The following is a 15114-nucleotide window of genomic DNA, read 5'->3' on the forward strand; positions in this document are numbered from 1 at the left end:
TCACACATACAGAATGGGAAGTGCCTGTCTAGGAAGGAGTATGTCAGAAAGGGATCTCGGGGTTGGAGTGGACCACAAGTTAAATATGAGTCAACAGTGTGATGCTGTTGCAAAAAAAGCAAACATGATTCTGGGATGCATTAACGGGTGTGTTGTGAACAGGACACGAGAAGTCATTCTTCCACTCTACTCTGCTCTCGTTAGGCCCCAGTTGGAGTATTGTGTCCAGTTCTGGGTACCACATTTCAAGAAGGATGTGGAGAAATTGGAAAGGGTCCAGAAGAGAGCAACAAGAATGATCAAAGGTCCAGAGAACATGACTTATGAAGAAAGGCTGAAAGAATTGGGCTTGTTTAGTTTGGAAAAAAGAAGATTAAGGGGGGACATGATAGTGGTTTTCAGGTATTTAAAAGGGTGTCATAAGGAGGAGGGAGAAAACTTGTTCTTCTTGGCCTCTGAGGACACAACAAGAAGCAATGGGCTTAAACTGCAGCAAAGGAGGTTTAGGTTGGACATTAGGAATAAGTTCCTAACTGTCAGGGTGGTCAAACACTGGAATAAATTGCCTAGGGAGGTTGTGGAATCTCCATCTCTGGAGATATTTCAGAACAGGTTAGGTAAGTGTCTGTCAGGGATGGTCTAGACAGTACTTGGTCCTGCCATGAGGGCAGGGGGCTGGACTCAATGGCCTCTCGAGGTCCCTTCCAGTCCTAGTGTTCTATGATTCTATTTGTGGGTTGGATGTAAGGCCTCAGCCACTCCACAGCGACCTGCCTTTTTTGTTAAGTTACTAATGAGGGGTAAATTTTAGAGCTCTTGGCCATAAGGCTGGGGGTCGTGGAGCTGGCCAGGGAGGAGCAGTTGGTATATATGTATTGTGCCAGCATGCCCAAGACCCAGACCTGTACCACTCCGGCTTTTCCAGCTCTGACATGCAGCTGTGTTGGTGCACCCTAGCTCTGGCCTGTAGCCCCCAAGCTATTCCCACTGCGGGCTCCCCCCTAAAGATCCTCCAGTGCCCCGTACTCCTCCACCTCCCTGCTGTCCCAGTCCTGGGCTCTCCTCTGCCATTCAATCCTGATCTGCCACTTTCCATACTATTCTAGTCCTTGGGGCTCCCTCCACGTCTCTGCAGATTCCTCCATCCTGACCTGACAGCCAAGGTTCCCTCCAATTTTTAACATCAGTGGGTGGGAATAAATTTTGTTGTGTGCACCAAGGTATGTGTGAATGTGCACCACCAATAGAAACACATGCTGTCCACTGTGAGTGGCTGTGGGCACTCTGCTAATTGGTTGGACAGCACTTGAATCTCTCTTGGTCAACCCCAAGCACCCAGCTTGCAGGGAACTCTGCTGTCAACCCCTCTGGAATCCTAGTGCTGGCTTTCCTTTCAGTGGAAACTGCAGATTTAAATAAAGTCAAAATGGTATCGAGTCCCAGCCCATTCCACAGCCCAGTGACCAGGCCAATGGATGGGAGCATGTTATTCAATCCCTCTTATTACCTAGTCTCATCCCTGCGTAAAACACCCTGATACGTTGCCCCTGTTCCAACACTGTGTCATCCCATGAGAAGTTCCTTTCAGCCCTTTCCTTGTGCCAGCACCCTCCCTCTCATTTCCTTCTTAATAGAAATCTTTGGACTCATGGAAGCTTGGTTGTGGAGCGGTGATGGGGAAGAAGGAGGGGCATGTGATAATGATGCATTCAGAAAATGTGATTTAGAGGCATATTAAACTATTCTCTCCCTGCAGCCAGCTAGCTAGATTTACACAAATGCGCATGACAGATGCACAGAGCTTAGCTCACTAGCTGGCTCCCCAAATCTACCTGGGAGCCTAATGACTCAGAATCTACTGCAGGCCAGAGAGGAGGGCTGAGGAGAAAAGGCTCTTGTGTTGATTAAATGTCCCTTAAGATAACTGACTGTAGTGCAGAGATTCTGTATTACAGCATTGAATTTCCTCTCCATTTTCTGAATGAGGTGAGATAAATTAGAAAGGAAAGGGGAGAAAAAAGCAGAAGTCTGGTGCCGCCCAGATCTAATTGGATTGGACAAACTGTAAGTTTCAATCATCCATATGCAAAGTGACACTTCAAAACCTTTAGCAAAAAGTGTGCAGGATCGCTTACTGCAATGTGAATGAGCCCCCTGAGCTTGTTTTGAGCATATTCGCACTGGATGATGTTTTCTAACTGGTGTTGCATCAAATTATTGTCTCTTATCATGGGTGTGGCCATGTCTCCTGTGGTCCCATAGAGCTTGTTTGCAGCCACCACTCCTGGCTCTCAGTGTTCTGTGCTGTTATTTAGCTGTCATTTACCCCTGAATGTCTTCTAAGAGCCCAGCAAGCAGTGGAAGTGTTGGTAATGTGATAGACTATATTGACCTCCTGTGGTCCAGCAAATTCTCTGGTTCAGCACCAGTCAGGTCCCGAGGGTGCTAGACTACAGAGGTTGAACTTGTACTTATGCCTTGTTAAATGGCTGATGCACTCCACCCCAGAGGTAGCTGCATTTCAGTAATGGGTCAAGAGAACACAGTGTAGACAGTATAGTCTTGTGTAAATGCTCCTTTTGTAAAGTTTGTTATGCACATAGAGATCTTTGGATGACAGTGGCTATATATCTTTTATCTGTTTAAAGAGACGCCATTAACTTAAAAATCATTTTCCCATCTGAAAATCCTGTAACTGTTATTGTTGCACTAAACAGCTAAGATTTCTATAACTGAAAGAGATGAAGGAAAACGCTCTTTTCTTGATTCCTGGTTTACTTGGTACATTTTGACAGCACTTTGCATGCAGTCAGTTTCACTCTTTAGTTATTAATGCATGCCCTGTGCTCTGCAAAAGGAACAGCAGCAGCAGCAAAGTCAAAACGAAAAGCGGACGTGTAGCCAGCCACTGTGCATGCAGAGAGAAAGGAGCCAGAGTATTTCAGGCAGTGTTGTTTCTGAGTGTGCCCCAAGACCCATTCAGGTTATTCTCCGCTTCTAGAGTCTTCAAAGGGCCAAAATTTAGGGTACAAGAGTTTACAAAACCTAAGAGCACTGAGAAATGTTTTCATATATTTATTGTACTTCTTTATTACAATTTTGTTAAGATAATCAGCAAGTCCCTGTACCTCAGACACTAGATTGTTAGTAATTGGAACCTTGAAAAGGAAAAAAAATTGAAAAATCGCTTCACTGAATGTCACTGTCCAAACAGAGGGAAATTAAAAAAAAATGAAAAGTAAAAATGCATCATAAATAGTTATGGGTAAATTGTGAAAACAGAAGCAATGTTGAGAACCCAGACTGGAGTTAGTGGTAACAGGAAAGGAGTTTGTTTAAAAGGCTTTTTAACATAAACTGTGGATAAATAAGAATCAGGGATTAGCTATTCCAGATTTTCTTTAATGAAATTAGAATGAAAGAGTATGGCTTTAATTCACCACTCTCTTAACATCTGTTGTATGCTGGTGTAGCTCCAGTGAAGTTAGTGGGGTACTAGAGCCAGAGATCAAGTCTCACGTTTGGAAATGAACACTGACATTATCCATTGAATTTCATTTTAAAAATATAAACACAGAATCCACCCAATTCTACTTAGAATGCGTTTCCATGGTGCCCAAAGGAATCCTCTGTTTGTATTATGGGCTGTTTCATTCATATTTCTTCTGGGGGAAAAATACCACTTAGCGTTGTCAGCTCAGAAGGAAGCAGAAGTAGACACCAGACCCTCTGTCACCTGGTGGTGGATGGATGCCAAAAGTTTAAATGTATAGCTGGGCCCAAGCAAGCAAGATTTAGAGCTGGGTCATGTAGCATCCCTCGTTGAGCAGATACAGGACTTGACTGTAAGGGATGGGGCTCCTTTGCTGGGGCCACTACATATCCACAGGCCCTGTATTCTCCTTGAGTATCTTGTGGCATGAGCAATACAGCCTTTGCTGCTTACTGTCACAAGTCAGGATGTTCCAAAGCCCTGGATTGCAGTAGGCAGTAATGGAAGAGACAGCTGACCTCACTATGGGTAGATATACACTCCACACGATATATACCTTTTAATCTGGACCTCCAGTTCCCACAGGGAAGCGGGGTGTGGGGCTTGCTGTGCTCTGTGCATGCTGTGGCTCTGCGTGGCCCCCCGAAGCATGTCCCCCCACCCTGGCTCTTAGGTGCATGGGCAGCCAGGGGGCTGGGTTGGTTGCCCCTCTCCTGAGTGCCACTCTCACAGCTCCCATTGGCTGAGAATCATGGCCAAGGGGAGCTGCAGGGCCGGCATCTGTGGGTGGGGCAACGAACAGAATTGCCTGGCTGCGTAGGAGCTGGCTAGATGGGGGACATGCCACTGCTCCGAGGAGCTGCTTGAAGAGGTAAGTGCTGCCCAGAGTCTGCATCTCTAAGCACCCCCACACATCAGGCACGCCTGCCCTGATCCCCCTCCCAGCCTCGGAACCCCTTAGTCTCAGCCCAGAGCACTCTCCTACACCCCAAACTTCTTATTCCTGGCCCCACCCCACAGCCCACCCCCAGCTGGAGACCGCACCCCAACCCCAACTTGGTGAGCACTGTTGGGCTGCCATAAAATTTTTATAACCTGATGTGGCCTGTGCACTAAATAGTTTGCACACTCCTGCTCAAGGCCCCTTTCCGAGATGAGATATTCCACATATAAACTGGTCACATATCAGGATATGTCTTACGGGAAAAAAAATGTCAATATGTTTATGAACTGCTCTTTGGAACAGCAGCTTCTAAACCACTCAACAGCTAAGTCCTAAGTACTCCCAGGTCATTCCTAAGTACAGCACAGGAGTCGGTCCAAGATGTATTCTAGTCAGACCACTAAGAAAATGGTGAGAAAAATTATTGCTGCCCACAGCAGAGAAATTGACCAAAATCTGTAACAGTAACATTCAACTTTAGAACAGGAAACTTGAAAATAATTTTAAAGAAGAGTGAGCTGAGCAAAGAGAACTGGAACCAGATGAGACTAGTAAAATCCTTTGATTTGGCATAGCTGCTATTCAGGACGCCATCACCGCATAAGAAGTAGAAGGAAGCCAGAAGGCAAGAGAAATCCCTCTATAGTTTAATGGCAAAGTGCAGAAGGTTAGTTGAACCATCCAGATATTCTTCAAAAATCCAACCCAGATGAAATAACAGAACAGAGCACTTAAGCTGAGTCTACACGTGCACGCTACTTCGAAGTAGCGGCACTAACTTCGAAATAGTGCCCGTCGCGGCTACACGCGTCGGGTGCTATTTCGAAGTTAACTTCGACGTTAGGCGGCGAGACGTCGAAGTCCCTAACCTCATGAGGGGATCGGAATAGCGCCCTACTTCGACGTTCAACGTCGAAGTAGGGACCGTGTAGACGATCTGCGTCCCGCAACGTCGAAATTGCCGGGTCCTCCATGGCAGCCATCAGCTGGGGGGTTGAGAGATGCTCTCTCTCTAGCCCCAGCGGGGCTCTATGGTCACTGTGTGCAGCAGCCCTTAGCCCAGGGCTTCTGGCTGCTGCTGCGGCAGCTGGGGATCCATGCTGCAGGCACAGGGTCTGCAACCAGTTGTCGGCTCTGTGTATCTTGTGTTGTTTAGTACAACTGTGTCTGGGAGGGGCCCTTTAAGGGAGCGGCTTGCTGTTCAGTCCGCCCTGTGACCCTGTCTGCAGCTGTGCCTGGCACCCTTATTTCGATGTGTGCTACTTTGGCGTGTAGACGTTCCCTTGCAGCGCCTATTTCGATGTGGTGCTGCGCAACGTCGAAGTTGAACATCGACGTTGCCAGCCCTGGAGGATGTGTAGACGTTATTCTTCGAAATAGCCTATTTCGATGTTGCTACATCGAAATAATCTATTTCGATGTAGGCTTCACGTGTAGACGTAGCCTTAGTGTCCAAAACATGCTAAGCTACAATAAAGTTACTATAGGCGATACACTGACTTACACTCTAGTTCTTTCTCTAGCTTATGCATGGGGTCTTATACTTATGAGTACAGGTTGAACCTCTCTAGTCCACCATTCTCATCTGGCAACACCTGTAATCCAGCCTGATTTTAGTTAGCTAGACAACCACTTATCAGGGTTGTTAGCAATTTGTGGTCCCACAAAGTTTGTTTACAGCCGCCCATCCTGGCTCTCAGTCTTCTGTGCTGTTATTTAGCTGTAATTTACCACTTAGTGTCTTCTAAGAGCCCAGTAAGCAGTGGAAGTGTTGGTAATGTGCTAGACAATGTTGACTTCCTGTGGTCTGGGAAATTCTCAGGTTCGGCACCAGTCAGGTCTCAAGGGTGCTGGACGAGAGAGGTTCAGCCTGTACTTACGTTTGCACTTAAGGTGTTTGCTAACTTTTTGATGCCTCAGAAGGCTATCTATGGGGCACTTGAGTGTATTTCTACTCCCTCACATGGGTCATCAGAAATGTCGTTGTAACAGCAGACAGCAGAGCAGACAGGGATTGCAACTGGTGGTAGGAAGCCATGGTCCATATACAGCTCGATTTCCCATCTTTGGTGAGAAACCACCTGGGGCCCAGGTGGAGGGGGATTTGTTGCTAGCAGATTTAAGCTGAAATGGGTCCTGGTTAAATATGGTGGTGGAGACAGACTGAGTGTGAAAGTTCAATGTCGAGGAGCAGCAGCAGTGAGCCATGTCCCATGCTGACCTATTTTAGATAGCACGAGCAGCTATTACTCTAAAGCAGTGAGCACAAGAAACGCAGCCATTCATAATTCATGCTGTAATCGTCTCCTGAGCTTGTGAATTAAGAGGAGGGATTCAAACTGAGGGCATGCCGGTGTTTGTCCTGGGAAGTGACTTGTACAGAGAGTCACCTGTTAATGGAACACAGCCTGTGGCAACCACCTGACACCAGGACAGAGCTGAGTGAGTAGGGGAGGGATGTGTTTCTTCGGGAATAGGGCCTGAGAAGTGAGGCAGGCATGTGACACTAGGACAGGGCCTGTCAGAGGGGACTAACCATGTGATGCTGTCCAGGGATGTCTGGAAAGCAAGCGGGAAGCCAGGTGTTATATGGTCTGTGCAAGGAGGTGTGTCAGGGTTGGTTCACCACTAGTGCATCTCCTGCTGGTTGTTCTGGGGATCGCCCACACCCTGCCCTCTCTTCCGGGTTGCCAGCAAGAGGAGATGCTCTGTGTTCACAGCTTAGCCCTCTCTCCAACTCACCCGTCCTCCCATTCCAGGATATCGAAGACTCACAAACGAGCTCAGGGTGTCTTCCCATTCACTGCCTCGCCGTGCCACTGCCCCAGGCTCACCTTCTATTCTAGGTCCCAGCGCACAGGGACTTACTAATCAGCATCCAAAGTCTTTACCATTTTAAACCTTCCTGCCTTTTTCTTGAGCCTCTCCCCGCCTTCTGGTGCCTCCCATTCTCTGGATCTTCCAGTCCCAAACGACTTCCTCCCAAGGAGTCACTGCAGACTACTTCGTCTCTGTAGTCACCAAACACGCCTCTTGTCTCCCAGAAAGTGGCTGCAGACTCCTTTCCTACAACCCTTTCTCTGCTGCCAACTGTCTTTAAAACCCACCCAGGCAGCTTCTTCCTCAGATTGGCTCCCTCATTATTCAGTCAGGCGATTACTTAAGCCACCTATTCCCCTCAGCTATGGCCTGGTTAATTGGCTGTCTTCTTATCTTCCGTTAACGCCGTTAGGGCCAGTGTGAGACATCCCAGAATAAGGAGCCATGTAATTCTGGGATGGGCCCCTTGCCAGGAGAGTGAGAACTATGTCGCCTGTCCTCTGCTGCAGCCTTGAGAACAGTCATTTTGGGAAGGTAGGTTTCTGAGGCAGAGCTTGGCTTTTTCCTCAGCCGGTAAAACTGCTGTCTACCACTGACTGTGGCTGTAGGATGCAAGGAGCAACTCAGCGGGGAAGGAAATGTCCATGGGGGTCAACTGTCCCACAAGACTGCTGTGGTGACAGCTCATTTGGGCCTAAATATATGAGGAAGGGCTTGGTCTTTGCTATAGCTTTGGGCCTTCTATCTACCCACTCACCTTAAGGAATCGGGGAGGGGGGGTCCATCTTAAGGGCAGCTTTGTCATCCACCTTGTTCTGAAGCCACAGCTGCTTCTCTGTCACAAGAAAGACTTTTCGCACCCCAAGTTTTTAGGCGAGCGTCTTTGGGTTCCAAACCTGCACAGGAGAGCCTATTCCCTCTCTCTTTGGTCAGCATCCAAAAGGCCCAGGACATGAGGACATTTGTAATTCCAGCTCCTCAAGCACCTCAGTGTTTCCAGCTCTCGGCAGCATCTCTCTAGCCCGTATCTAGTCTGAGGATACAGCAGGAATCTCCGGAGAGGTTCCAAAGTAGCACCATTGTGGAGAATTTTTTATCAGATGCCCTTGAGGCAGTCTCCATTTCTCAGCTAGACTCTTGCTTTGCAGCCCCTTTGTTCAGGGGGAACAAGAGAGTAAAACCACAACTAGCCACCTTCCCAAAGAGGAAGGCTTTGAAAAAGAAAGAGCTCCCCCAGTTTTGTCTTCTCAGGAGCTAAGAGAATCCCACATCATGTAGGAACCAGGGAGTGGATGGTCAATCCTAATGGTTAGAGTCAGGAGCCTAGAACCCGGGCCTTGGGCCAGATCCTGGGTTAGAATCAGGGTGCCAAGAGCCAGAAATGGGCCAAAGCCAGAGTCAGCATCATGAGTGGTGCACAGGAGCAGGGACCTGGGGCAGATAGAAGAGGTGAGTTGGGTTGGGATAAGGAGAGGAAGAACAGACTGGGAGCTAGGCAAGTAGATGGGGTCCACAGTAGCAGCCAACCAGAAAATTACCAGGCTGCACAGACAGCTTCCTGTGCCTCCTTCTGGCTTAATTAGAGCATCGCAGCCAGTCACTGGGGCTGGACATCTCCCCCAGTCAGGAACTTCCTGGAAAGGGCCCTTTGTGAGCTAGAGCTTCGCTGCTTCCCTTCTCTGATGGTGCTGGGTGGTGACCGCAGTCAGAGCACTGCCTGCAGGCCAGGCTCAAGGCTCCTGCGATCCCTCAGGCATCAGCAGCAAAGGACAAAACTTCCTGACTCTAGTTCAGTGGTGCCCAAATTGCAGGGGGTGCCCCCAAGGGGGTTCAGGGGAATGCTTGGGGGAGCACAGCGAGACCCAGAGGGAAAGGGAGGGAGCACCACTTAGCTCCACCTTTGCTTTGGCCCAGGCAGAAATTGGCCCTACTCCTGGCCTTGGCGCTGTTCCTGGCTGTTGGTTCTCGGGCCCTGGCTGGGGCCCCATGCGCCTCAGCCCCACTTCCAGCCATGGCTCATGACCTCAGTTCCTGGTGGGGGTAGGTACACTGGAAAAGGCTGGGGACCACTGCTTTAGCCCCCTTCCTCTTGGTGAATGTTACGCGTTACACTCACACAGTAACCTCCCATCCCCACCAGTTCCCCCTGGCCGAACGCCCCTCTTCAGTGGATGCGTTGCTAGAAGGCCAAAGACCATTGTCCTGATGGTCGATCTGCTGGAGAAGTTCTTAGAGAGGGCTGGAGGAGACGGGAGGCAGATGCCGGATCGGGTAAGGCCTTGGAGGCGAGCCTGCAAAGGTCCAACCGAACACAGACGGAGGGAGGCAGCAGGGGATCAGATGAGAACAGCGGCGTGGAAGTGGCAGGGAAGTCGGGTGTTTTTGATGCAGCAATTTGGAGGGGGAAGCCTGGAAAACGAAGGCCCAGGTCAGTCATTGGAGGGAAGAGTGGTTCTCTACACCTTGCTGTTTCACACTGACCTACCACCCGCCATCCAGAGCAAGGAGCTGTAGCTGCATTGTCCTTTCAACCTGGCCCCATGCTGCTTGATAGCTTCCAGTGAGGTGGGTCATGATGTGTTTGGTTACAGATCGGAAGAACTGTTTTCAGGCAAATGCCAGGCACAGGAAGTTGCTGCAGCACTGTCTCCGTTCTGTCCTCTTCTATCTTGTTCTGCACCACAGCCCGCCTCTTGCTCGTGGGGGGGGTCAGGAGATACCACAGTCAGCGGTGATTAGGATCAGCTGTTATTCCTCTCTTGACCTTATAACAAACTGTGTAGCTGTCAGGCTGGATAACACAGGTGTGTTCTGACTCATTGTGCAGCCAGCGCTTCCACCTCCAGGCCAGAACGGTCGATGAACGGCACAGAGAGGCAAGGATCCCCAGCTGGATTCCGTGAGCATTTAGGGGATCCTTGATGGAACAAATATATAATCAGCGATTTGTTGGCACTCAGAGTCTGCCCTCTCTGGGCAGCAGCTGTTTTAAGTTCCCCTGCAAGGCAAGGCTGGTACCTTTCGGTTCAGAGAACACTTAGAGGCTGTATGCTGTGTGTGATGTGGGCTGAAATGTCCAGATACCATGGGGATGGGCTCTGTGTACAAGGACATTGTCAGAACAGAGCAGCATTGTGCTGTTGTTCTGATGCTGGGATACAGCTGTTTTCCTCCCCTGCCCTACACCATTGTATTAGTAAGTCATGTACACACAATGCCCAGTTATTACTGCAGAGCTCCCCTGTCAGTTGAATGGTGCCGGTCAGACTAGCCACTCTGAACGTTGGCCCTTGAGGTCCCCTGCCCTGACCCCTCGATGCACTTAGTAATCTGCATAATGGCTGATTTTATTCCACCTTTTTGATGGGGATGGAGTGCAGGACAATACAATTTGATGGCTGCGCAATACAGAATTGCTTTGCGTATATGCTCAGAAATGAAGCCGGTGGAAAATCTTCAGAAGATTTTATAGCAAATGATTTAAAAGAAACCAAAACCTCCAACAGGAAGCGAAATGCCTCCACTTCACCTTGGCTGCATCTTGTTTAATGTGGCTGTTTAAACAGCTATTAGCTTGTTCCTGAAAGAACAGTGTGGCGGTTTCTTTCTTTTATGGCTATTATGTCTGTCCACAGCTAAACTCCTCTTTTTCTGACTTGGCATTTGCCACCTGTGAAGTGGCACCCCAAGGAGAGCTTGAACTTGGACACTTGAGATACATATCTTTGTACATTTTATGAGGAATGGGTTTGTCCAGTCATTCGTGGCCATTGTTCATTGACATAGCATGATGAGACTGGAGGTTGCTATCTTAGTGACTTGGGCACCATTCCATTCAGTGTCCCACATCACCACCCTAATGTGTCTGTGCTTTCCTTATTGATGTGGACTTGTCCTGCGTTATTCAGTGGACCCATCATCCCAGTCACTGTATTTTTTTTTATTGTGCCATGTGATATATGAAAAGGGATCTGAGTTGACTACTGCCTATCACATGGTTTTTCTACGCAGCAGTTATTTTGGAAAAATGGAAGCTACTACAAAATAACTTTGCGAGCCTATACACGGCAAAACTGCTATTTTGAAATAATTTTGAACTCGTGGATGGCTTGTTTTGAATTCTGTAAACCTCATTCTGGCTGTGTTTATGCTACAAAAATAACTTTGAAGTTGCTTACTTTGAAATACGCAACTTCAAAGTGGAGCGTCTACACGCACCCTATTTTGAAGTAGGGCACTACTCCATTCCCGAGAGTGGAGAGAGTGGAGTAAGTTAACTTCGAAGTAAGGGAACAGGTGCGTAGACTCTCTGCTGGCTACTTCGAAGTAGTGCCCTACTCCAAAGTTAGTTCCTAATGTAGACACGCTCTCTGTGAGGAATACCACCAATTCCAATACATATTTAGATATTTCAGAGTACTGGCTGTATAGACAGGAAATAGGGGCTATTTTGAAATAAACTATTCTGGAATAGCTTATTCCGAAATAACACTGCTTTGTAGACATGGAACATTGGTTGTCATTGCCTATCTTTTTTGTGGTTTGAGGGGCTCTAATCTGCAATAGGCTCTATTGGATGTGGACACACTATTTTGGAAGAAGTTTTGCTTATTTGGGGGCTTCCCTGTAGTGTGGACATGTTATTCCTGAATAGCTTATTTTGGAAAAATAAAACTCTGGAATAAGCTATTCCAGAATAACTCTGTAGTGTAGACATACCCACAGTTACCTGGTACCACCATCTCCTGACATAGGCACCAATTTGACATCTTTCTTTGGAGTCCATGAGCTCTGAGAAGGCTCTGTGTGCTTGACAATGATGCACATGGAAAATGCTGTTTTCACCCAACAGCCAAGCAGCAGCGGTGACATGAAGGCACAGGAGGGAGTTGAAAGCCCCACGGGGGTGCTGTGACTGTGAAGCAAATGCAAAGGCATAGCTGTGGATGTTGTCGGGGATGGCAGAGAGGATGTGTGGGCAAGGCCTGGGTTGTGAAGGAACAGTCGGGAGCAGAACGTTCTGTCCCTGGGCTGCAGCCTTTATACTGGAGCCAGCTGGGAAGAGGCAGCAGTGACACACCCTGGTTGCGGGACAGGAAGACTCTGAGGCTGATTCATTCCTGGCACTTGCCACTTTCAGGGGAGGAGATAACATGAGGAGATGGACAGCAGGCGGGGGTCAGTTGCCAGCTTTTCGGGAGACATATTATACCTTCTTCTGCAAGAACTGCGGCTGGAGCCAGCTGTATCTTCCTCACTCTGTCCTTCCTCCTCCGAATCCCCACCTGCTGCTCTCTCCTGACGGAGACAGTGCAGTCTGTCCCAGACCAGATGCTCTGTCTGATGTCTGATCTGAGCCAGCGACAGGTTTACAGCACGTACTGAGTGAATAACACTGCTGTTCTGCTGGGGACCGGCTCCATCACAGAAGCGACCCTTCCAATCAGCATCTGCAAAATCACTGCAGCCTCCTCCTGAGCCAGGCTTGTGACAACTGTCAGCTCCATGGAAAGGCTGCATGGTCAGGTCAGGCAAAAAGGGCATTAGGAACACAATAACGTCCAGCCTAGTAGAACAAACAGCTCCCTGGTGTAACTCCATTGACTTCAGTGGGCTTACACCAGAGATGAATTTTGGCCCACTCAGTGACAGACAACGCAGATCGGAGGGAGCTCGGAAATTCCCACCCTGTGACGTTCACTCCCCCAGAGCACTCAGTGGGACTACCAGTATGAGTGAGGGTCACTCCCATGAATAAGGGACCACGCCATGTCCCCAGCTGTTGTCTCCTTGTTTCTTTAAAGCCGTAAAATTCTCTGTCATCAAACAGCTATTTGGAGATATTTCTGGCTGGTGCAGAGGGAAGGAGGGAGAGTGTGTGTGATACGAACAGTTTTCCTCCGACTCCAGGCTGTGTACACAACCAAACTTCCAACGCATTCCAAACGCACTGTGCAAATAGCAGCCACCTGGCCTCACCTCCCCTTGGAAGTGTTCAACTTCGCAGTCATGGAGACCTATCCCTGACACAGGGATCATCTCTGCCCACCTCACCTGAGGACTGTCCATAGTCTCTGCAGAGCAGGTGTCATATATACCCTACTGGGGCTTAGTTCTAATGGCTTGAAGAGTTAGAGGCACGCTCGGAGGGAAGATGAATAGACAGGATGGACCAGAACTGCTCTTTGGGACACATTGGTCCAGACACCTGACATCGCTGGAAAGAGAATCTTCTCTTTTGCAGCTTCTGGAAAAGCCTCTATTTCTTTCTGCCTTATTGACTCACTGATCTTTTTTGCCTTGTCCACGCTTCAGCGCCGGGACCTCCTGTTGTTTTCCACATGTGCATTATCTATCTCTCTAAAACGTGTTGAAATATGGGTATTAGGTGACAGAAGGACTTGTTTCTGCTCCTGTGAGAGCCAGATCAGACATCACAGCTACAATGTGTTGTGTTCCTTGGTGCTCTGCCTGTGTCTCCCTGGTGACTTATGGTAGCAGAAGTTCCTCACATGAATTCCCCAGGTTCCCACAGCTAATGTTTTTCCTAGCAAAGAACAGGGACTGCAGAGCTGGTGTTCTTTGTGATCGAGAGGAGACACAGAGGCTAGGTCGACACTGCAAGTTGGTTTCAAAATAATTTACGCCATTTGCGCTATGCCAGATTATTTTGAAACTCCTTACTCCAAACTTGGTGCTGTCCAAATGGCACCAAAGTTTGGAATAAGTGGCTATTCTAATGTTTGGTTACCCCTCATGCAAGAAGGAGTACTGGAATCAGAATACCATGCTCGAAAAGCCACCACTATTTGGAGCATGGGGAAAAGCCACAGCATGGCTGTTTTGGGATACATTTGCATCCCAAAATAGCAATCGCCATGTAAACATAGCCAGAGAGACCTTCCCACATCCTTTGCAGTTCGTGCATATGCTTCTGAGTCCCACCTTCTTCATTTTCTCTTCACCACAGGCTGGGGGGAAGATGTCTTCTGTGAAATGGGGAGGCCTGTTCTCATCAAGGACCTTATCTCTTTGTTGCCTTAAAATCCCAGACAGGACACTCTTCATATCCTTACATGTATTAACCTCATTGTCTTAGCCAACTTTGAATTGGGGCAACAATATTCAACTACCCTAAATTCCCCTGCAGGTTCAGCTAGATGCAGAATTCCCGTTCTCCACTGTGGTGGAGTGTTGTGTCAAACAGCTGCCATGTCACACCCCAGGCAGGGACGCATTTGGGTGGTGAGTGAAGAGATTCCCAGACAGTTAGTGAGGAACACTGAGATGTACAGAGTACAGAAGGCTGGTCTGATTTACTCTGCCCACCCTCCCTCCACCCCAACTTGAGATATCTGTGAGTGCTTCTTTCCTTTGCTGTTCCCTTTCTTACGCGTTGTCTCAAACTGGTCCCCGTGGTACAGTTCCCTCCCCTCAATCCGCCACCCACCTTCTTTCCTACAGTTGCCATCCAAATACACTGATGCCTCTGGCCCCTCTGGGGTTGCCGCATGCCCAGAGAGAAGCAGAAGGAATATAAGGTGAACACTATAGATGAAAATGGAGAGGAGTCTTCACGTTGGCTGAGCAAAAATATTGAGCATTTTGCTTGCCAGAAGTCCCCATAGTCATGGATTTGTAGATCTTCAAGCCATTGTCATAGCTAGTCAGATCTCCTGTGTTATTATAGGTGGATATTTGTAGGTCTTGGATGGAGGGGGAATCTGAGCAGATCCCATTTTTCCAGTGCTTCGTCTTGTTTAATTTTAAATGGCTTGAGTGATAAGGCTTCCGATACCTCCTTAAATGACGAACAACCCTGCATTGTGACTTCATAATCCAGGAAATGAAAGGCTTT

The 15114-nt window shown here is 48.4% G+C and overlaps 1 protein-coding gene across 1 annotated transcript in view; it reads left to right on the forward strand.

Moving 5' to 3' along the window:
• JPH3 (junctophilin 3) overlaps positions 1-15114 on the forward strand; it is a 140000-nt gene that overhangs the window by 37546 nt on the left and 87340 nt on the right. The window lies entirely within an intron of this gene.

The sequence above is a fragment of the Carettochelys insculpta genome, chromosome 14 (assembly GCF_033958435.1).
Source record: "Carettochelys insculpta isolate YL-2023 chromosome 14, ASM3395843v1, whole genome shotgun sequence".
NCBI classification, from domain to species: domain Eukaryota; kingdom Metazoa; phylum Chordata; order Testudines; family Carettochelyidae; genus Carettochelys; species Carettochelys insculpta.